Genomic DNA, 21,108 nt, shown 5'->3' with positions numbered 1-21,108 from the left:
CCTTTGATTAATAACCAAACACACTAACAGATTGCGCCACAGAGACACTTTACAAACGTACATACTGACAAAGGCTAATAAGCATTCATCTAGAACGTTTCCTAGAAAAACTTTAAAAAGTCAATAATCTGGAGAGTTTTTGTAAGATGTTTCTTCCATCAACCAATGAAGAAACACATTGGTACTTTCCCATGATGAGTGAGTGCTTCAGGATCTCTTGCACTTACATGTGCAGCAGAGTACTGTAATGGAAGCATGCTGGGTCCATAACCCAGAGGTAGGCAGATTGAAACTATCCTCTGCTATATGCATTTTTTTTGTTAATTAAAGTAATCCAAAACTGGGATTGACATTTTTGCTCTTTTATTTTTACTTAAAGTACAATAACTTTTACCATTTTAATTTGTTTTAATAGTATATTGACAGTATTGTTTTCTTTCAAAAATTCACTTAATTTTCTTTTCTGTGTGCTAATTAGATATCACCTTGTTTTCACATTAAATAGACTTCCACATGAGAAAGCAGCAAGGATGCAGTGGCGTTAATGTTTCCTGGTGGTAGTGGGGGACTGTGTTTGTGCTTTCCTCTGGTCAGCTCTGGTAAAAGTCAGATTTCTTTGTCTCAGATCTTCCTCTAGCCTTGTTCTTCTTTCGAGAGTTCCCTTGTGCTGCCTCAGTTGGATCTCCTTCACTTGACAGGGGCGTACCCGAGCAGCGACCCTCCCCAGCACTAGCCCAACTCCTACTTACCTGCCAGGTGAGATACTATGATCATGAAGGTGCTTCTCCCAGGGCAAGGCTCACCCATTGCACTCTGGGTGTGCTGCTCCTGCGATTTCCCCAAATGTGGGAAACTTGACTGCATAATTTGTGTTTCCCCTGGTCGGCTCTCGTATAATTCAGATCTCTTTGTCTCAGGTCTCTCTCCAGCCTAGTTTGCTGTCTGTTTCCACTTCTCTTTTCTTAAACCGCTCCCTTCTATGCCCTTGCGCACCTTAATTAAATCTAACTCTGATTACGTCAGAGAAGGCCAGGTACCCTACACCATAAGAGGGGGTTTGAAATTTTGACTTGTCTACTTAAAGATCACCAAAATCTGATCACAAGGTCAATTACATCACTGGGTGGGAACCTTTTGGTTAATAGCCCATGTAAGTGCAAGAGATCCTGAAGCACTCACTCATCATGGGAAAGTACCAATGTGTTTCTTACAAAAATTCTCCAGATTATTGACTTTTTAAAGTTTTTCTAGGAAACGTTCTAGATGAATGCTTATTAGCCTTTGTCAGTATGTACTTTCGCAAAGTGTCGCTGTGGCGCAATCAGTTAGTGTGTATGGCTATTAACCTAAAGGTTGGTGATTCAATCCCACCCAGGGACGTAATTGACCTTGTTATCAGATTTTGGTGATCTTTAAGTAGACAAGTCAAAATTTCAAACCCCCTCTTATGGTGTAGGGTACCCGGCCTTCTCTGATGTAATCAGAGTTAGATTTGATTAAGTGATTTTATAAAAACAGCTAGGAAGCACAATTTAGCAGTGGGTTGCAGAGAAAAAAAATTATGCTGGCAGAAAAGTCCAATTGAGTGATTAAACAGCTCTTCATTTTCTGATTTTATGTTTATGCTAACAAATTTGCTCTCTGAAAAGTGTCCACAAAGCCAAGTCTCTGATTAACACCTTTAGTAGGAATGGTTTTTCACCTATTACTGAATTAAACTTGCTTCATTGGAAAGGCAGCAAGATGCATCCTCATTTGAATGTCTACTGAAATAATACAGGTTGACACCAGGAAACATAAACGTCACTGCATCCTTGCTGCTTCCTCATGGGGAAGTCTGTTTAATGTGAAAACAAGGTGATATCTAATCAGCACACAGGTAAGGAATTAAGAAAATCTTTCTTTATGGGTGAAGATGTTTCTCACAAAATTGTTGCACCAAGGCATCATTGAAATTAAAGCTGGAAAGATGATTTTAATATATCACTTGTATATTTTGTACTGCTCTTCTGGTGACAATGTAGTTTGTTTTTGTCAATTACCATTTTAATAATAGGGTAAAGAAAATTAAGTGGATTTTTGAAAGAAAACAATACTGTCAATATACTATTAAAACAAATTAAAATGGTAAAAGTTATTGTACTTTAAGTAAAAATAAAAGAGCAAAAATATCAATCCCAGTTTTGGATTACTTTAATTAACAAAAAACAATGCATATAGCAGAGGATAGTTTCAATCTGCCTACCTCTGGGTTATGGACCCAGCATGCTTCCATTACAGTACTCTGCTGCACATGTAAGTGCAAGAGATCCTGAAGCACTCACTCATCATGGGAAAGTACCAATGTGTTTCTTCATTGGTTGATGGAAGAAACATCTTACAAAAACTCTCCAGATTATTGACTTTTTAAAGTTTTTCTAGGAAACGTTCTAGATGAATGCTTATTAGCCTTTGTCAGTATGTACTTTCGCAAAGTGTCTCTGAGGCACAAACAGTTAGCGTGTTCAGTTGTTAACCAAAAGGTTGGTGGTTCAATCCCACCTAGGGACGTAATTGACCTTGTTATCAGATTTTGGTGATCTTTAAGTAGACAAGTAAAAATTTCAAACCACCTCTTATGGTGTAGGGTACCTGGCCTTCTCTGATGTAATCAGAGTTAGATTTGATTAAGTGATTTTATAAAAAAAACAGCCACAAAGCACAATTTAGCAGTGGGTTGCAGAGAAAAAGAAATATGCTGGCAGAAAAATCCAATTGAGTGATTAAACAGCTCTTCATTTTCTGGCTTTATTTTTATGCTAACAAATTTGTGCTCTGAAAAGTGTCCACAAAGCCAAGTATCTGATTAACACCTTTGTAGGGATGGTTTTTCACCTATTATTAAATTAAACTTGCTTCATTGGAAAGGCAGCAAGTGATGTCATCCAAGCAGTGGGTCAAGGTTGGCTTCAAACCTCGTCTGCTTATGAAAAGAGAAAAGGGGTATGCAGGGCATGGCGGCCTTTTGCGGTGCTTGGATGACCCCTAGTTCGCATTAAATAATGCAGTCGAGTTTCCCACATTTGGGGAAATCACAGGGGTCAGCATACCCAGAATGCAATGAATGAACCGCACCCTGGGAGAACAGTCTTCATGACCATGGTATCTCCTATGCAAAATAAGTATGATTTGGGATAGGGCTGGGGAGGGCCGCTGCTCAGGCACATCTCTGTCAAGTAAAGGAGATTCAACTGAGGCAGCACAAGGGAACTCTCATCTGGGGACAACAACTGCAGGGAGAACACATATTTTCAGATGAACATGGGAGGGCAGAAGGCTGCCTAATACTGAAGCACCCCCAAACAACAAACCAAATGCAACAACTAGTGCAAGCATTCCTGGGGGAAGGCCTGCAGCAGATGGATTTGCATATGGCGATGTCATCCAAGCAGTGGGTCAAAGTTGGCTTCAACCCTCGTCTGCATATGAAAAGAGAAAAGGGGCGTGCAGGGCATGGCGGCCTTTTGCTGCACTTGGATGACCCCTAGTTCGCATTAAACACCTCCACCCTCCGTCGGTGTGGGGCTCATGTTGGCTATGCCCCAGCCCCTGAAGGATTCAAGCTGATTTCTTGCAGCAGCTGGGCACTGTAACAGCTCCAGAGCTGCTCTGTAATGCAAGTAAAAGGGTGTGGGCCCTGCAGCACTACCTGTAGTTCGCATTGTGCGAGACCCCTAGTTCGCATTAAACACCCCCACCCTCCTTCGGTGTGGGGCTCATGTTGGCCATGCCCCAGCACCTGAAGCATTCACGCTGATTTCTTGCAGCAGCTGGGCACTGTAACAGCTCAAGAGCTGCTCTGTAAGGCAAGTAAAAGGGTGTGGGCCCTGCAGCACTACCTGTAGTTTGCATTGTGCATTGGAAGGCACAAAGTAAGCAGACGGGAGGAGAAGTCAGGATAGTGCACAAGGGTATAGACGGGAGGGGCTCAAGAAAAAAGAAGTGGAAACAGACAGCAAACTAGGCTTCCAATGCACAATGCAAACTACAGGTAGTGCTGCAGGGCCCACACCCTTTTACTTGCCTTACAGAGCAGCTCTGGAGCTGTTTAATCACTCAATTGGATTTTTCTGCCAGCATAATTTTTCTCTTACGTCCTAGAGGATGCTGGGGACTCCGTAAGGACCATGGGGGATAGACGGGCTCCGCAGGAGACATGGGCACTTTAAGAAAGACTTTAGATCTGGGTGTGCACTGGCTCCTCCCTCTATGCCCCTCCTCCAGACCTCAGTTTACTACTGTGCCCAGAGGAGACTGGGTGCTTTTCAGGGAGCTCTCCTGAGTTTCCTGACAGAAAGTATATTTGTTAGATTTTTTTATTTTCAGGGAGCCTGCTGGCAACAGACTCCCTGCATCGAGGGGCGGAGGGAAGAGATGCACACCTACTTCTGTGAGTTGATAGGCTCTGCTTCTTAGGCTACTGTACAGCATTAGCTCCAGAGGGATCGGTACGCAGGTCTCACCCTCGCCGTCCGTCCCAGAGCCGCGCCGCCGTCCCCGTCGCAGAGCCGGAAGATAGAAGCCGGGTGAGTATGAGAAGAAAAGAAGACTTCAGAGGCGGCGGAAGACTTCATGATCTTCACTGAGGTAACGCACAGCAGTAAAGCTGTGCTCCATTGCTCCCATACACCTCACACACGGCAGTCAGTGTAAGGGTGAAGGGCGCAGGGGGGACGCCCTGGGCAGCAATATAGACCTCTCTTTGGCAAAATAAATATATATGCAGCTAGGCACTGTATATATATATAAGAGCCCCCGCCATTTTTTTACTATATTTGAGCGGGACAGAAGCCCGTCGCTGAGGGGGTGGGGCTTCTCCCTCAGCACTCACCAGCGCCATTTTCTCCACAGCACCGCTGAGGGGAAGCTCCATGGACTCTCCCCTGCTTATACCATGGTAGAAAGAGGGTCTTAAAGAAGAGAGGGCACATAATTAGGCGCATATATATATGGAAATACAGCGCTACTGGGTAAACATAAAATGATTGTGTTTTTTTCCTGGGTCATATAGCGCTGGGGTGTGTGCTGGCATACTTTCTCTCTCTGTCTCTCCAAAGGGCCTTGTTGGGGAACTGTCCTCAGATAAGAGGATTCCCTGAGTGTATGGTGTGTCGGTACACGTGTGTCGACATGTCTGAGGTAGAAGGCTCTCCTAGAGAGGAGCAGGAGCAAATTAATGTGGTGTCTCCATCGACAACGCCGACACCTGACTGGATGGATATGTGGAATGTTTTAAGTGCTAATGTAAACTTATTACACAAGAGATTAGACAAAGCTGAAGCTAGGGAACAGTCAGGGAGTCAACCCATGCCTGTCCCTATGTCGCAGGGACCTTCGGGGTCTCAAAAGTGCCCACTATCCCAAATAGTTGACACAGATACCGACACGGATTCTGACTCCAGTGTCGACTACGATGATGCAAAGTTACAACCAAAATTGGCTAAATGTATTCGATATATGATTATTGCAATAAAAGATGTTTTGCACATCACAGAGTCCCCTGTCCCTGACACGAGGGTACACATGTATAAGGGAAAGAAACCTGAGATAACCTTTCCCCCCTCACATGAGTTGAACGAATTATGTGAAAAAGCTTGGGAATCTCCAGACAAAAAGCTGCAGATTCCCAAAAGGATTCTTATGGCGTATCCTTTCCCGCCAATGGACAGGATACGGTGGGAATCCTCCCCTAGGGTGGATAAAGCATTGACACGCTTATCCAAAAAGGTAGCGCTGCCATCCCAGGATACGGCTACCATCAGGGACCCTGCTGACCGCAAGCAGGAGGTTACCCTAAAGTCCATTTACACACATTCTGGTACCTTACTCAGACCGGCAATTGCGTCGGCCGAGGTTGTAGCGCGGTGGCAGCATGGACAGATACCTTATCAGCAGAGATTGAGACCCTAGATAAGGATGCTATGTTATTGACCATAGGGCATATAAAAGATGCTGTCCTATATATGAGAGATGCTCAAAGTGACATTAGTCTACTGGGTTCTAGAATAAACGCTATGTCGATTTCTGCTAGACGAGTCCTATGGACCCGGCAATGGACAGGTGATGCCGACTCAAAAAGGCATATGGAGGTTTTACCTTACAGGGGTGAGGAATTGTTTGGGGAAGGTCTCTCGGACCTTGTCTCCACAGCTACAGCTGGTAAATCAAATTTTTTGCCTTATATTCCCTCACAGCCTAAGAAAGCACCACATTATCAAATGCAGTCCTTTCGATCACAGAGAAACAAGAAAGTACGAGGTGCGTCCTTTCTTGCCAGAGGTAAGGGCAGAGGGAAGAAGCTGCACAACACAGCTAGTTCCCAGGAACAGAAGTCCTCCCCGGCCTCTACAAAATCCACCGCATGACGCTGGGGCTCCGCTAAAGGAGTCCGCCCAGTTGGGGGCACGTCTTCGAGTTTTCAGCCACATCTGGGTTCATTCGCAGGTGGATCCCTAGGCAATAGAAATTGTTTCTCAGGGTTACAAGCTGAAATTCGAAGAGGTGCCTCCTCGCCGGTTTTTCAAATCGGCCCTACCATCTTCTCCCCAGGAAAGGGAGATAGTGTTAAATGCAATTCACAAATTGTATCTTCAACAGGTGGTGGTCAAGGTTCCCCTGCTTCAACAAGGAAAGGGAAATTATTCGACCCTGTTTGTAGTCCCAAAACCGGACGGTTTGGTCAGACCCATATTAAATTTAAAATCCCTGAACCTATACTTGAAAAGGTTCAAGTTCAAGATGGAATCGCTAAGAGCGGTCATCGCCAGCCTAGAAGGGGGGGATTTTATGATATCTCTGGACATAAAGGATGCATACCTTCATGTACTCATTTATCCACCTCATCAGGTGTACCTAAGATTTGCGGTACAGTATTGTCATTACCAATTTCAGACGTTGCCGTTTGGTCTCTCCAGAATTTTCTCCGAGAATTTTCACCAAGGTAATGACGGAAATTATGGTGCTCCTGCGAAAGCAAGGTGTCACAATTATCCCGTACTTGAACGATCTCCTCATAAAAGCGAGATCAAGAGAGCAGTTGCTGAACAGCGTATAACTTTCATTGAAGGTGTTACAGCAAAACGGCTGGATTCTCAATATCCCGAAGTCGCAGTTGGTTCCTACGACTCGTCTGACTTTGCTTGGGCATTATTCTGGATACGGACCAGAAAAGGGTTTATCTTCCGATAGAAAAGGCCCAGGAACTCATGACTCTGGTCAGGAACCTATTGAAACCAAAACAGGTGTCAGTGCATCACTGCACTCGAGTCCTGGGAATGATGGTGGCATCATACGAGGCCATTCCCTTCGGCAGGTTCCATGCGAGGATCTTGCAATGGGACCTACTGGACAAGTGGTCCGGGTCACATCTACAGATTCATCAGTTGATCACCCTGTCCCCCAGGGCCAGGGTATCTCTCCTGTGGTGGCTGCAGAGTGCTCACCTTCTAGAGGGCCGCAGGTTCGGCATTCAGGACTGGATCCTGGTGACCACGAACGCGAGCCTCCGAGGTTGGGGAGCAGCCACACAGGGAAGAAATTTCCAAGGTCTTTGGTCAAGTCAGGAGACTTGTCTTCACATCAACATCCTGGAGCTAAGGGCCATATACAACGCCCTATGTCAAGCGGAGACCTTACTTCGCGACCAACCAGTTCTGATCCAGTCAGACAACGTCACCGCAGTAGTTCATGTAAACCGCCAAGGCGGCACAAGGAGCAGAGTGGCGATGGCGGAAGCCACCAGAATTCTTCGCTGGGTGGAGAATCATGTAAGCGCACTGTCAGCAGTGTTCATTCCGGGAGTGGACAACTGGGAAGCAGACTTCCTCAGCAGACACGACCTACATCCAGGAGAGTGGGGACTCCATCAGGAAGTCTTCGCACAGATTGCAAGTCGGTGGGGACTGTTCCAGATAGACATGATGGCGTCCCGCCTCAACAAAAAGCTACAGAGGTATTGCACCAGGTCAAGAGACCCTCAGGCAGTAGCTGTTTAAACAGCTCTTCATTTTCTGATTTTATGTTTATGCTAACAAATTTGCTCTCTGAAAAGTGTCCACAAAGCCAAGTCTCTGATTAACACCTTTGTAGGAATGGTTTTTCACCTATTACTGAATTAAACTTGCTTCATTGGAAAGGCAGCAAGATGCATCCTCATTTCAATGTCTACTGAAATAATACAGGTTGACACCAGGAAACATTAACGCCACTGCATCCTTGCTGCTTTCGCATGTGGAAGTCTGTTTAATGTGAAAACAAGGTGATATCTAATTAGCACACAGGTAAGGAATTAAGAAAATCTTTATTTAAGGGTGAAGGTGTTTCTCACAAAATCGTTGCCCCAATGCATCATTGAAATTCAAGCTGGAAAGATGATTTTAATATATCACTTGTACATTTTGTATTGCTCTTCTGGTGACAATGTAGTTTGTTTTTGTCAATTACCATTTTAATAATAGGGTAAAGAAAATTAAGTGGATTTTTGAAAGAAAACAATACTGTCAATATACTATTAAAACAAATTAAAATGGTAAAAGTTATTGTACTTTAAGTAAAAATAAAAGAGCAAAAATATCAATCCCAGTTTTTGATTACTTTAATTAACAAAAAAAAATGCATATAGCAGAGGATAGTTTCAATCTGCCTACCTCTGGGTTATGGGCCCAGCATGTTTCCATTGCAGTACTCTGCTGCACATGTAAGTGCAAGAGATCCTGAAGCACTCACTCATCATGGGAAAGTACCAATGTGTTTCTTCGTTGGTTGATGGAAGAAACATCTTACAAAAACTCTCCAGATTATTGACTTTTTAAAGTTTTTCTAGGAAACGTTCTAGATGAATGCTTATTAGCCTTTGTCAGTATGTATGTTTGTAAAGTGTCTCTGTGGCGCAATCGGTTAGTGTGTTTGGTTATTAATCAAAGGGTTGGTGGTTCAATCCCACCCGGCGATGTGATTGACTTTGTTATCAGATTTTGGTGATCTTTAAGTAGACAAGTCAAAATTTCAAACCCCCTTCTTATGGTGTAGGGAACCTGGCCTACTCTGATGTAATCAGAGTTAGATTTGAATCAGTGATTTTATAAAAAAACAGCTAGGAAGCACAATTTAGCAGTGGGTTGCAGAGAAAAAGAAATATGCTGGCAGAAAAATCCAATTGAGTGATTAAACAGCTCTTCATTTTCTGGCTTTATTTTTATGCTAACTAATTTGTTCTCTGAAAAGTGTCCACAAAGCCAAGTATCTGATTAACATATTTGTAGGTATGGTTTTTCACCTATTACTAAATTAAACTTGCTTCATTGGAAAGGCAGCAAGATGCATCCTCATTTCAATATCTACTGAAATAATACAGGTTGACACCAGGAAACATTAACGCCACTGCATCCTTGCTGCTTTCTCATGTGGAAGTCTGTTTAATGTGAAAACAAGGTGATATCTAATTAGCACACAGGTAAGGAATTAAGAAAATCTTTATTTAAGGGTGAAGATGTTTCTCACAAAATCGTTGCCCCAATGCATCATTGAAATTCAAGCTGGAAAGATGATTTTAATATATCACTTGTACATTTTGTATTGCTCTTCTGGTGACAATGTAGTTTGTTTTTGTCAATTACCATTTTAATAATCGGGTAAAGAAAATTAATTGGATTTTTGAAAGAAAACAACACTGTCAATATACTATTAAAACAAATTAAAATGGTAAAAGTTATTGTACTTTAAGTAAAAATAAAAGCTAAAATATCAATCCCAGTTTTGGATTACTTTAATGAACAAAAAAAAATGCATATAGCAAAGGATAGTATCAATCTGCCTACCTCTGGGTTATGGGCCCAGCATGCTTCCATTGCAGTACTCTGCTGCACATGTAAGTGCAAGAGATCCTGAAGCACTCACTCATCATGGGAAAGTACCAATGTGTTTCTTCATTGGTTGCTGGAAGAAACATCTTACAAAAACTCTCCAGGTTATTGACTTTTTAAAGTTTTTCTAGGAAACGTTCTAGATGAATGCTTATTAGTCTTTGTCAGTATGTACTTTTTGCAAAGTGTCTCTGTGGCGCAATCGGTTAGTGTGTTCAGCTCTTAATCAAAAGGTTGGTGGTTCAATCCCATCCAGGGACGTAATTGACCTTGTGATCAAATTTTGGTAATATTTAAGTAGACAAGTCATATAGCAGAGGATAGTTTCAATCTGCCTACCTCTGGGTTATGGACCCAGCATGCTTCCATTACAGTACTCTGCTGCACATGTAAGTGCAAGAGATCCTGAAGCACTCACTCATCATGGGAAAGTACCAATGTGTTTCTTCATTGGTTGATGGAAGAAACATCTTACAAAAACTCTCCAGATTATTGACTATTTAAAGTTTTTATAGGAAACGTTCTAGATGAATGCTTATTAGCCTTTGTCAGTATGTACTTTTGCAAAGTTTCGCTGTGGCGCAATCAGTTAGTGTGTACGGCTATTAACCAAAAGGTTGGTGGTTCAATCCCACCCAGGGATGTAATTGAACTTGTTATCAGTTTTTGTTGATCTTTAAGTAGACAAGTCAAAATTTCGAAAACCCCTGCTATGGTGTAGGGTACCTGGCCTTCTCTGATGTAATCAGAGTTAGATTTGATTCATACTGTTAACTGGGTAGTATATCACAAGTTATACGGTGTGATTGGTGTGGCTGGTATGAATCTTGACCTTGGATTAACAAAAATCCTTTCCTCGTACTGTCCGTCTCCTCTGGGCACAGTTTCTCTAACTGAGGTATGGAGGAGGGGCATAGAGGGAGGAGCCAGTGCACACCCAGATCTAAAGTCTTTCTTAAAGTGCCCATGTCTGCTGCGGAGCCCGTCTATCCCCCATGGTCCTTACGGAGTCCCCATCATCCTCTACGGACTACGAGAAAAAAAAATTACCGGTAGGTTTAAAATGTTATTTTTTTCTCTGCAACCCACTGCTAAATTGTGCTTCCTAGCTGTTTTTTATAAAATCACTTAATTAAATCTAACTCTGATTACGTCAGAGAAGGCCAGGTACCCTACACCATAAGAGGGGGTTTGAAATTTTGACTTGTCTACTTAAAGATCACCAAAATCTGATGACAAGGTCAATTACATCCCTGGGTGGGATTGAACCACCAACATTTTGGTTAATAGCCCATGTAAGTGCAAGAAATCCTGAAGCACTCACTCATCATGGGAAAGTACCAATGTGTTTCTTACAAAAATTCTCCAGATTATTGACTTTTTAAAGTTTTTCTAGGAAACGTTCTAGATGAATGATTATTAGCCTTTGTCAGTATTGACTTTTGCAAGGTGTCTCTGTGGCGCAATCGGTTAGCATGTTTGGCTATTAACCAAAAGGTTGGTGGTTCAATCCCACCCAGGGATGTAATTGACCTTGTAATCAGATTTTGGTGATCTTTAAGTAGACAAGTCAAAATTTCAAAAACCCCCCTTATGGTGTAGGGTACCTGGCCTTCTCTGATGCAATCAGAGTTAGATTTGATTAAGTGATTTTATAAAAAAAACAGCTAGGAAGCACAATTTAGCAGTGGGTTGCAGAGAAAAAAAAATATGCTGGCAGAAAAGTCCAATTGAGTGATTAAACAGCTCTTCATTTTCTGATTTTATGTTTATGCTAACAAATTTGCTCTCTGAAAAGTGTCCACAAAGCCAAGTCTCTGATTAACACCTTTGTAGGAATGGTTTTTCACCTATTACTGAAATAAACTTGCTTCATTGGAAAGGCATCAAAGATGCATCCTCATTTCAATGTCTACTGAAATAATACAGGTTGACACCAGGAAACGTCACTGCATCCTTGCTGCTTCCTCACGGGGAAGTCTGTTTAATGTGAAAACAAGGTGATATCTAATCAGCACACAGGTAAGGAATTAAGAAAATCTTTCTTTATGGGTGAAGATGTTTCTCACAAATTGTTGTCCCAATGCATCATTGAAATTCAAGATGGAAGATGATTTTCATATATCACTTGTACATTTTGCATTGCTCTTCTGGTGACAATGTAGTTTGTTTTTGTCAATTACCATTTCAGTAATAGGGTAAAGAAAATTAAGTGGATTTTTTAAAGAAAACAATGCTGTCAATATACTATTAAAACAAATTAAAATGATAAAAGTTATTGTACTTTAAGTAAAAATAAAAGAGCCAAAATATCAATCCCAGTTTTTGATTACTTTAATTATAAAAAAAAAAATGCACATAGCAGAGGATAGTTTCGATCAATCGACCTCTGGGTTATGGGCCCAGCATGCTTCCATTGCACTACTCTGCTGCTCATGGAAGTGTAAGAGATCCTGAAGACTAAATTGATTAAAGGCCTAAAAGTACTGGACTATAAGGAAAGACTTACTAGGCTGAATATTTATACACTAGAAAAGAGGTGCCTAAGAGGAGATATTATTAATATCTTCAAATATGTAAAGATACATAACAAAGAGTTATCAGAGGAATTATTTATTAAAAGAACACGTGGTCACTCGCTGCGACTGGAGGAAAGTTCAGAACGCAATGGAGGAAAGGTTTCTTCACTGTTAGGGCAATCAGGATGTGGAATTCCCTGCCAGGGAAGGTGGTAATGGCGGACTCTGTAATTGGATTTAAAAAAGGAATGGATACATTTCTGAATGAAAAAGCTATCCAAAGTTATAATACTTAAAATATCAACATGGTTAATCCGGGGGTAACATGAGTTATAGTAGCTAACTAGTCATAAAACATTATTCAGCAAGTATGTAGAATCATCACAACTTAAAACAGGTTGAACACGATGGGCAATTTGCCTCTATTCAACCTCAAAAACTATGTTACTATATTACTATGTTATTGTAGTATACAGAACACCACAATGCAATGAGCAGTGATAGTGAGCACTGATGAGGATACTAGAACTGACACTGAGCAGCAAGATGCAGCACTGGACTATTAGTAATGTACTGTAGTATGCTGAGCACCACAATGCAGCACAAGACAATGAGCAGTGATACTGAGCACTGATGAGGATACTACTGAGAACTGACACTGAGCAGGAGAGACACACTACTAGTATTACTGAGCAGCAATAAGTAACCACTGATACTGAGCACTGATATTGAGATTTCCACTGAGAGAACATAGCCACGTCCTCTCCGCTCTCTCTTCAATGCACGAGTAAAAATGGCGGCAACGCGCAGCTCTTTATATGGAATCCGAATCTCGCGAGAATCCGACAGCGGGATGATGACATTTTCCCTTGTTCAGGTTTTCCGAGTCAGGCGGGAACAACCGAGCCTGCCTCGGACCAGTGTAAACCACGTGGAGTTCGTGGGGAATTCGGTTCTCGGAGAACCGAACCCGCTCCTCTCTACCTTATACCCATCAATTTTTTTATTTTCAATCTAAGCCCCTGCAGTTTTCTGTAAGCATCTGCTTCGCTATGATGATCAACAAGTCACAAGGGCAAACACTCAGGGTTTGAGGCGTAGATCTTAGGACCAGCTGCTACAAGCATGGCAGAGGTGTCACTATCACTGGTGACACCCAGAGAGGTGGCGAGGGAGATTGTAATGCAGTGCGCGCAGATAAGCAGCGCAATGGTAAAAAGGAGGCATGGTTTCATAGGTAGGGGCGTGGCCTGGTGGCCTGAATCTACATTTTGTTGCTCCGGGTGTCCCGGGGGTTGGGGGCTGCACCCGGGGACTAGTGTGTGAGCGGTGCTGGCTCCTGCACAGTGACAGGGCATGGCCACCCAGCATGACGCCTCCCTTCTTGACCATGCTGTAATTGCAGTCGCACTGCAGTTCAGCGTGATCATAAAAAATGGTGTAGGCTCCTGCTGGTGCAGACTGTATGTGCGCGCAGGAAGCCGCCACCATTTTTGTGATCACAGCGGCTGAATGTGATGTCATACAGCCGCTGTGACCACGCCCCCTGTGTCTCCTCCGTTGCAGACCCCATTTTGAAGCCTTGCCCCCGCACCGCTCCATCCCTGACTTGGAAATGGAGTGTTGCTGACCCACCTCTCCCCCCCTTCCCCGCCCCGATTGACAGGCAGAGGCGATCACATTCTCTGCGGGGTGCCGCAGAAAATGCAGGCACATGCGTATGCTCTTAGCAATTTTTGCAGTTGGATCGCTTATTGTGATTGCAATCCAACCTGAATCAGGCCCTATTACCTATCACAATGCGCTGCGGGCAGTACAAAATTGGGTTAATATAGGAGAAAACCCCCCAGACCTGTGCTCCTTAACTGTACCTGGTGGCTAGTGGAGCGGCTGCCCAGTAATCAGTGTCCACCGCAGTGCGCACACGGCCCACCCCCTACGACCTCGCTCCCCTTCATCAGCGGCCTCGTGATCCGGAAGGGTGGTGTGTGTGTGACTGACCTTAGGATGAAACCGGAGCCTCCGCTGCAGTGACCCAGCAACCAGGGCACGGGAGTATATAGCGCCGCTGGGAGTGATGAAGCTGCAGTAAAGATGTATATTAGACCTAGCCTGCTGCAGCCCTTGTAGATTCTCATAAAACAAGTTCTTCTTTTCTTGTCAAAATTAATAGCTAAGAATAGGCTGCCTGAGGCAGGCCCCTGTTAATTGGCCTGCTACTGAAGGCACCAACTACAAACTGAGCTCCCTGTTCATGGAAGCGGGGTTATAGAGGAGAATGCACTGAGCTTCTTGGGAACAGTCAAAAGCTTTGAGCCGGTTGGTGCCTCAGATCAAGATCCTACTCTACACCCCAATGTGAATCCTTGTGGAGTCCAGTGTACCCCACAGAAGAAATTAATGTGTCACACCCATTGGCAGCAACCTTAGAATAGCTGCTGACGGGCACAATTGAGAAAGGAAGGGGGGGGACATTTGAATCCAGCACATAGATGCAATTCAAATATGTAATTTGTACCTTCCTATTTTAAAATATAATGGATGAACCTCACCCTGTGAGAACAATCTTCATGATCAAGAGATCTAATATGTAAAATAAGTATGAGTTGGGATAGGGCTGGGGAGGGTGGCAGCTCGGGCAGCCCCTCCCCCGTCAAGTTAAGGAGATTCAACTGAGGAAGCACAAGGGAACTCTCGTCTGGGGACAACAACTGCAGGGAGACCACATCTTTTCAGATGAACATGGGAGGGCGGAAGGCTGCCTAATACTGAAGCACCATCAAATATCAAACCATATCCAACAACTAGTACAAGCATTCCTGGGGGAAGGTCTGCAGCAGACGGATTTGCATACGGTGATGTCATCCAAGCAGTGGGCCAAAGTTGGCTGGAACCCTCATCTGCATATAAAAAGAGAAAAGGGGCATGCAGGGCATGGCGGCCTTTTGCAGTGCTTGGATGACCCCTAGTTCGCATTAAACACCCCCACCCTCCTTTGGTGTGGGGCTCATGTTGGCCATGCCCCATCCCCTGAAGCATTCATGCTGATTTCTTGCAGCAGCTGGGCACTGTAACAGCTCCAGAGCTGCTCTATAAGGCAAGTAAAAGGGTGTGGGCCCTGCAGCACCACCTGTAGTTCGCATTGTGCGTTGGAAGGCACAAAGTAAGCAGACGGGAGGAGAAGTCAGGATAGTACACAAGGGCATCCTTTTCTCTTAGTCCGTAGAGGATGCTGGGGTCACATTAAGAACCATGGGGTATAGACGGGATCCGCAAGAGACATGGGCACTTTAAGACTTTCAAAGGGTGTGAACTGGCTCCTCCCTCTATGCCCCTCCTCCAGACTCCAGTTATAGGAACTGTGCCCAGGGAGACGGACATTTCGAGGAAAGGATTTATTGTTAAACTAAGGTGAGCATCTTACCAGCTCACACCTTAAGCATGCCGCAGAACGTGGCATTCAACAGAACACAAGCCAACGGCATGAACAATTGCAGCAAAAAGCTGACCAGAACCGTAACACAACATGTGTATAACCACAAGTAATAACTGCAGACACAGTATGGACTGGGACGGGTGCCCAGCATCCTCTACGTACTAAGAGAAAAGGATTTACCGGTAGGTATTAAAATCCTATTTTCTCATACGACCTAGAGGATGCTGGGGTCACATTAAGAACCATGGGGTTATACCAAAGCTCTTGAACGGGTGGGAGAGTGCGTACGACTCTGCAGCACCGAATGACCCAACTTGAGGTTATCATCAGCCAAGGTATCAAACTTGTAAAACTTAGCAAAAGTGTTTACTAAATAGCTGCTCGGCAAAGTTGCAATGCCGAGACTCCCCGACCAGCTGCCCAGGATGAACCCACCTTTCTAGTAGAATGGGTCTTCACCTAATTCAGTAACGGCAATCCTGCCGTGGAATGAGCATGCTGAATCTTACCACAGATCCAGCGCATAATGGTCTGCATGGAAGCAGGACACCCAATCATGTTGGGAGCATACAGGACAAACAGAGCCTCTGTTTTCCTAATCTGAACCGTTCTGGTGACATAAATTTTCAAAGTTCTGACCTCAGCCAGAGACTTTGACTCAACGAAGGTGTCAGTGGCCAAAGGCACCATGTGGAAAGATGAACCACCTTCGGCAGAAATTGTTGACGTGTCCTCAATTCTGCTCTATCTTCATGAAAGATCAAATAAAGGCTCTTGTGATACTGCATGGTTTGTACTGTTTTCCATGTGCTCCCAGATCTTTCAAGCAAGTAGCATGGTCAAGAAAGTTCTGTTTGAAAAGAAACAAACATTTACTGTCATTGTTATGCAAATAAACTTACATTAAAGCTAACAAGAAAGCACACTCGTTCTGTCTTTAAACTGATAAAAGAAACCCCAATAATATGGGGCATGCAAAAATTGAGATAAAACTCAGTTTTGCTCCTCTCCACGGAAATCTTTAATAAAAGGCGAAATATTTGTTAGTTCTGAAGAGAAACCAGAGCATGACCAAGATTCCACCTGTCGCCTGAGTGCCATGCCAGCAGTTCTCATTCAGCTCAAAGTGAGCACCCAATTTGAATGAAAGAAAGCAGATTTCTCACCAGGCTTCCCCTTGCTATAAACATGGTTTGTACTCTTTTCCATGTGCTCCCAGATCTTTCAAACAATTAGTGTGGTCAAGAAAGTTCTGTTTGAAAAGAAACAAACATTTACTGTCATTTCTATGCAAATGAGCTTACATTAAAGCACACTCGTTCTATCTTTAAACCAATAAAATAAAACCCCAATAAGATGGGGCATGCAAAAATTGAGATAAAACTCAGTTTTGCTCCTCTCCACGGAAATCTTTAGTAAAAGGCGAAAGATTTGTTCGTTCTGAAGAGAAACCACAGCATGACCAAGATTCTACCTGTCGCCTGAGTGCCATGCCAGCAGTCCTCATTCAGCTCAAAGTGAGCACCCAATTTGAAAGAAAGAAAGCAGATTTCTCACCAGGCTTCCCCTTGCTATAAACATGGTTTGTACTCTTTTCCATGTGCTCCCAGATCTTTCAAGCAATTAGTATAGTCAAGAAAGTTCTGTTTGAAAAGAAACAAACATTTACTGTCATTTCTACGCAAATGAGCTTACATTAAAGCACACTCGTTCTATCTTTAAACTGATAAAAGAAACCCCAATAAGACGGGGCATGCAAAAATTGAGATAAAACTCAGTTTTGCTCCTCTCCACGGAAATCTTTAGTAAAAGGCGAAAGATTTGTTCATTCTGAAGAGAAACCAGAGCATGACCAAGATTCCACCTGTCGCCTGAGTGCCATGCCAGCAGTCCTCATTCAGCTCAAAGTGAGCACCCAATTTGAAAGAAAGAAAGCAGATTTCTCACCAGGCTTCCCCTTGCTATAAGCATGGTTTGTACTCTTTTCCATGTGCTCCCAGATCTTTCAAGCAATTAGTATGGTCAAGAAAGTTCTGCTTGAAAAGAAACAGACATTTATTGTCATTGTTATGCAAATAAACTTACATTAAAGCTAACAAGAAAGCACACTCGTTCTGTCTTTAATCCGATAAAAGAAACCCCAATAATATGGGGCATGCAAAAATTGAGATAAAACTCAGTTTTGCTCCTCTCCACGGAAATCTTTAGTAAAAGGCGAAAGATTTGTTCGTTCTGAAGAGAAACCAGAGCATGACCAAGATTCCACCTGTCGCCTGAGTGCCATGCCAGCAGTCCTCATTCAGATCAAAGTGAGCGCCCAATTTGAAAGAAAGCAGATTTCTCACCTGTCTTCTCCTTGCTATAAGCATGGTTTGTACTGTATTCCATGTGCTCCCAGATCTTTCAAGCAAGTAGCATGGTCAAGAAAGTTCTGTTTGAAAAGAAACAAACATTTACTGTAATTTCTATGCAAATGAGCTTACATTAAAGCACACTCATTCTATCTTTAAACCGATAAAAGAAACCCCAAAAAGATGGGGCATGCAAAAATTGAGATAAAACTCGGTTTTGCTCCTCTCCACGGAAATCTTTAGTAAAAGGCGAAAGATTTGTTCGTTCTGAAGAGAAACCAGAGCATGACCAAGATTTTTATCTGAAAATATGTGTTCTCCCTGCAGTTGTTGTCCCCAGATGAGAGTTCCCTTGTGCTGCCTCAGTTGAATCTCCTTTACTTGACAGGGGGATGCTCGAGCAGCGACCCTCCCCAGCTCTAGCCCAACTCCTACTTACCTGCCAGGTGAGATACTATGATCATGAAGGTGCTTCTCCCAGGGCAAGGCTCACCCATTGCACTCTGGTTGTGCTGCCCCTGTGATTTCCCCAAATGTGGGAAACTCGACTGCATTATTTGTGGTAGTGGGGGACTGTGTTTGTGCTTTCCTCTGGTCAGCTCTGGTAAAAATCAGATTTCTTTATCTCAGATCTTCCTCTAGCCTTGTTCTTCTTTCGAGAGTTCCCTTGTGCTGCCTCAGTTGGATCTCTTTCACTTGACAGGGGGGTGCTCGAGCAGCGACCCTCCCCAGCTCTAGCCCAACTCCTACTTACCTGCCAGGTGAGATACTATGATCATGAAGGTGCTTCTCCCAGGGCAAGGCTCACCCATTGCACTCTGGTTGTGCTGCCCCTGTGATTTCCCCAAATGTGGGAAACTTGACTGCATAATTTGTGTTTCCCTTGGTCGGCTCTCGTATAATTCAGATCTCTTTGTCTCAGGTCTCTCTCCAGCCTAGTTTGCTGTCTGTTTCCACTTCTCTTTTCTTGAGCCGCTCCCTTCTATGCCCTTGCGCACTATCCTGACTTCTCCCGTCTGCTTACTTCGTGCCTTCCAACGCACAATGCAAACTACAGGTAGTGCTGCAGGGCCCACACCCTTTTACTTGCCTTACAGAGCAGCTCTGGAGCAGTTACAGTGCCCAGCTGCTGCAAGAAATCAGCTTGAATGCTTCAGGGGCTGGGGCATAGCCAACATGAGCCCCACACCGAAGGAGGGTGGAGGTGTGTAATGCGAACTAGGGGTCATCCAAGCGCCGCAAAAGGCCGCCATGCCCTGCACGCCCCTTTTCTCTTTTCATATGCAGACGAGGGTTGAAGCCAACTTTGACCCACTGCTTGGATGGCATCACCATATGCAAATCCATCTGCTGCAGGCCTTCCCCCAGGAATGCTTGCACTAGTTGTTGCATTTGGTTTGTTGTTTGGGGGTGCTTCAGTATTAGGCAGCCTTCTGCCCTCCCATGTTCATCTGAAAATATGTGTTCTCCCTGCAGTTGTTGTCCCCAGATGAGAGTTCCCTTGTGCTGCCTCAGTTGAATCTCCTTTACTTGACAGAGATGTGCCTGAGCAGCGGCCCTCCCCAGCCCTATCCCAAATCATACTTATTTTGCATAGGAGAGACCATGGTCTTGAAGATTGTTCTCCCAGGGTGAGGTTCATTCATTGCATTCTGGGTATGCTGACCCCTGTGATTTCCCCAAATGTGGGAAACTCAACTGCATTATTTGTGGTAGTGGGGGACTGTGTTTGTGCTTTCCTCTGGTCAGCTCTGGTAAAAGTCAGATTTCTTTGTTTCAGTTCTTCCTCTAGCCTTGTTCTTCATTCGAGAGTTCCCTTGTGCTGCCTCAGTTGGATCTCCTTCACTTGACAGGGGGGTGCCCGAGCAGCGACCCTCCCCAGCTCTAGCCCAACTTCTACTTACCTGCCAGGTGAGATACTATAATCATGAAGGTGCTTCTCCCAGGGCAAGGCTCACCCATTGCACTCTGGATGTGCTGCCCCTGCGATTTCCCCAAATGTGGGAAACTTGACTGCATAATTTGTGTTTCCCCTGGTCGGCTCTCGTATAATTCAGATCTCTTTGTCTCAGGTCTCTCTCCAGCCTAGTTTGCTGTCTGTTTCCACTTCTCTTTTCTTAAGCCGCTCCATTCTATGGCCTTGCGCACTATCCTTACTTCTCCCGTCTGCTTACTTTGTGCCTTCCAATGCACAATGCAAACTACAGGTAGTGCTGCAGGGCCCACACCCTTTTACTTGCCGTACAGAGCAGCTCTGGAGCTGTTACAGTGCCCAGCTACTGCAAGAAATCAGCTTGAATGCTTCAGGGGCTGGGGCATAGCCAACATGAGCCCCACACCAAAGGAGGGTGGAGGTGTTTAATGCGAACTAGGGGTCATCCAAGCGCCGCAAAAGGCCGCCATGCCCTGCACGCCCCTTTTCTCTTTTCATATGCAGACGAGGGTTGAAGCCAACTTTGACCCACTGCTTGGATGACATCACCATATGCAAATCCATCTGCTGCAGGCCTTCCCCCAGGAATGCTTGCACTAGTTGTTGCATTTGGTTTGTTGTTTGGGGGTGCTTCAGTATTAGGCAGCCTTCTGCCCTCCCATGTTCATCTGAAAATATGTGTTCTCCCTGCAGTTGTTGTCCCCAGATGAGAGTTCCCTTATGCTGCCTCAGTTGAATCTCCTTTACTTGACAGAGATGTGCCTGAGCAGCGGCCCTCCCCAGCCCTATCCCAAATCATACTTATTTTGCATAGGAGATACCATGGTCATGAAGATTATTCTCCCAGTGTGAGGTTCATTCATTGCATTCTGGGTATGCTGACCCCTGTGATTTCCCCAAATGTGTGAAACTCGACAGCATTATTTGTGGTAGTGGGGGACTGTGTTTGTGTTTTCCTCTGGTCAGCTCA

General features: G+C 44.1%; 11 non-coding genes and 1 pseudogene across 11 annotated transcripts; 6 read left to right on the top strand and 6 right to left on the bottom strand.

The window, feature by feature from the left end:
* The first annotated feature begins 741 nt into the window (after nucleotides 1–741).
* Nucleotides 742–904, top strand: LOC135027421 (U1 spliceosomal RNA). Its single transcript, XR_010223902.1, has one exon. It is a non-coding gene; the product is annotated as a U1 spliceosomal RNA (small nuclear RNA).
* A 2,082-nt stretch (nucleotides 905–2,986) lies between these two features.
* Nucleotides 2,987–3,165, bottom strand: LOC135027555 (U1 spliceosomal RNA; annotated as a pseudogene).
* Nucleotides 3,166–16,807: 13,642 nt separating this feature from the next.
* LOC135027607 (U5 spliceosomal RNA) lies at nucleotides 16,808–16,923 on the bottom strand. Its single transcript, XR_010224023.1, has one exon. It is a non-coding gene; the product is annotated as a U5 spliceosomal RNA (small nuclear RNA).
* A 275-nt stretch (nucleotides 16,924–17,198) lies between these two features.
* LOC135027602 (U5 spliceosomal RNA) lies at nucleotides 17,199–17,314 on the bottom strand. The gene has a single exon (XR_010224018.1). It is a non-coding gene; the product is annotated as a U5 spliceosomal RNA (small nuclear RNA).
* A 274-nt stretch (nucleotides 17,315–17,588) lies between these two features.
* On the bottom strand, nucleotides 17,589–17,704 carry LOC135027594 (U5 spliceosomal RNA). The gene has a single exon (XR_010224011.1). It is a non-coding gene; the product is annotated as a U5 spliceosomal RNA (small nuclear RNA).
* A 286-nt stretch (nucleotides 17,705–17,990) lies between these two features.
* Nucleotides 17,991–18,106, bottom strand: LOC135027572 (U5 spliceosomal RNA). Its single transcript, XR_010223990.1, has one exon. It is a non-coding gene; the product is annotated as a U5 spliceosomal RNA (small nuclear RNA).
* A 270-nt stretch (nucleotides 18,107–18,376) lies between these two features.
* LOC135027579 (U5 spliceosomal RNA) lies at nucleotides 18,377–18,492 on the bottom strand. Its single transcript, XR_010223997.1, has one exon. It is a non-coding gene; the product is annotated as a U5 spliceosomal RNA (small nuclear RNA).
* Nucleotides 18,493–18,636: 144 nt separating this feature from the next.
* Nucleotides 18,637–18,799, top strand: LOC135027632 (U1 spliceosomal RNA). Its single transcript, XR_010224047.1, has one exon. It is a non-coding gene; the product is annotated as a U1 spliceosomal RNA (small nuclear RNA).
* A 152-nt stretch (nucleotides 18,800–18,951) lies between these two features.
* On the top strand, nucleotides 18,952–19,114 carry LOC135027518 (U1 spliceosomal RNA). The gene has a single exon (XR_010223963.1). It is a non-coding gene; the product is annotated as a U1 spliceosomal RNA (small nuclear RNA).
* Nucleotides 19,115–19,785: 671 nt separating this feature from the next.
* LOC135027285 (U1 spliceosomal RNA) lies at nucleotides 19,786–19,949 on the top strand. The gene has a single exon (XR_010223773.1). It is a non-coding gene; the product is annotated as a U1 spliceosomal RNA (small nuclear RNA).
* Nucleotides 19,950–20,101: 152 nt separating this feature from the next.
* On the top strand, nucleotides 20,102–20,264 carry LOC135027507 (U1 spliceosomal RNA). Its single transcript, XR_010223953.1, has one exon. It is a non-coding gene; the product is annotated as a U1 spliceosomal RNA (small nuclear RNA).
* A 671-nt stretch (nucleotides 20,265–20,935) lies between these two features.
* Nucleotides 20,936–21,099, top strand: LOC135027387 (U1 spliceosomal RNA). The gene has a single exon (XR_010223870.1). It is a non-coding gene; the product is annotated as a U1 spliceosomal RNA (small nuclear RNA).
* The last annotated feature ends 9 nt before the right edge of the window (nucleotides 21,100–21,108 follow it).

The sequence above is a fragment of the Pseudophryne corroboree genome, unplaced genomic scaffold (assembly GCF_028390025.1).
Source record: "Pseudophryne corroboree isolate aPseCor3 unplaced genomic scaffold, aPseCor3.hap2 scaffold_464, whole genome shotgun sequence".
Taxonomy (NCBI): Eukaryota; Metazoa; Chordata; class Amphibia; order Anura; family Myobatrachidae; genus Pseudophryne; species Pseudophryne corroboree.
This window is presented reverse-complemented; position numbering and strand designations above follow the sequence as displayed.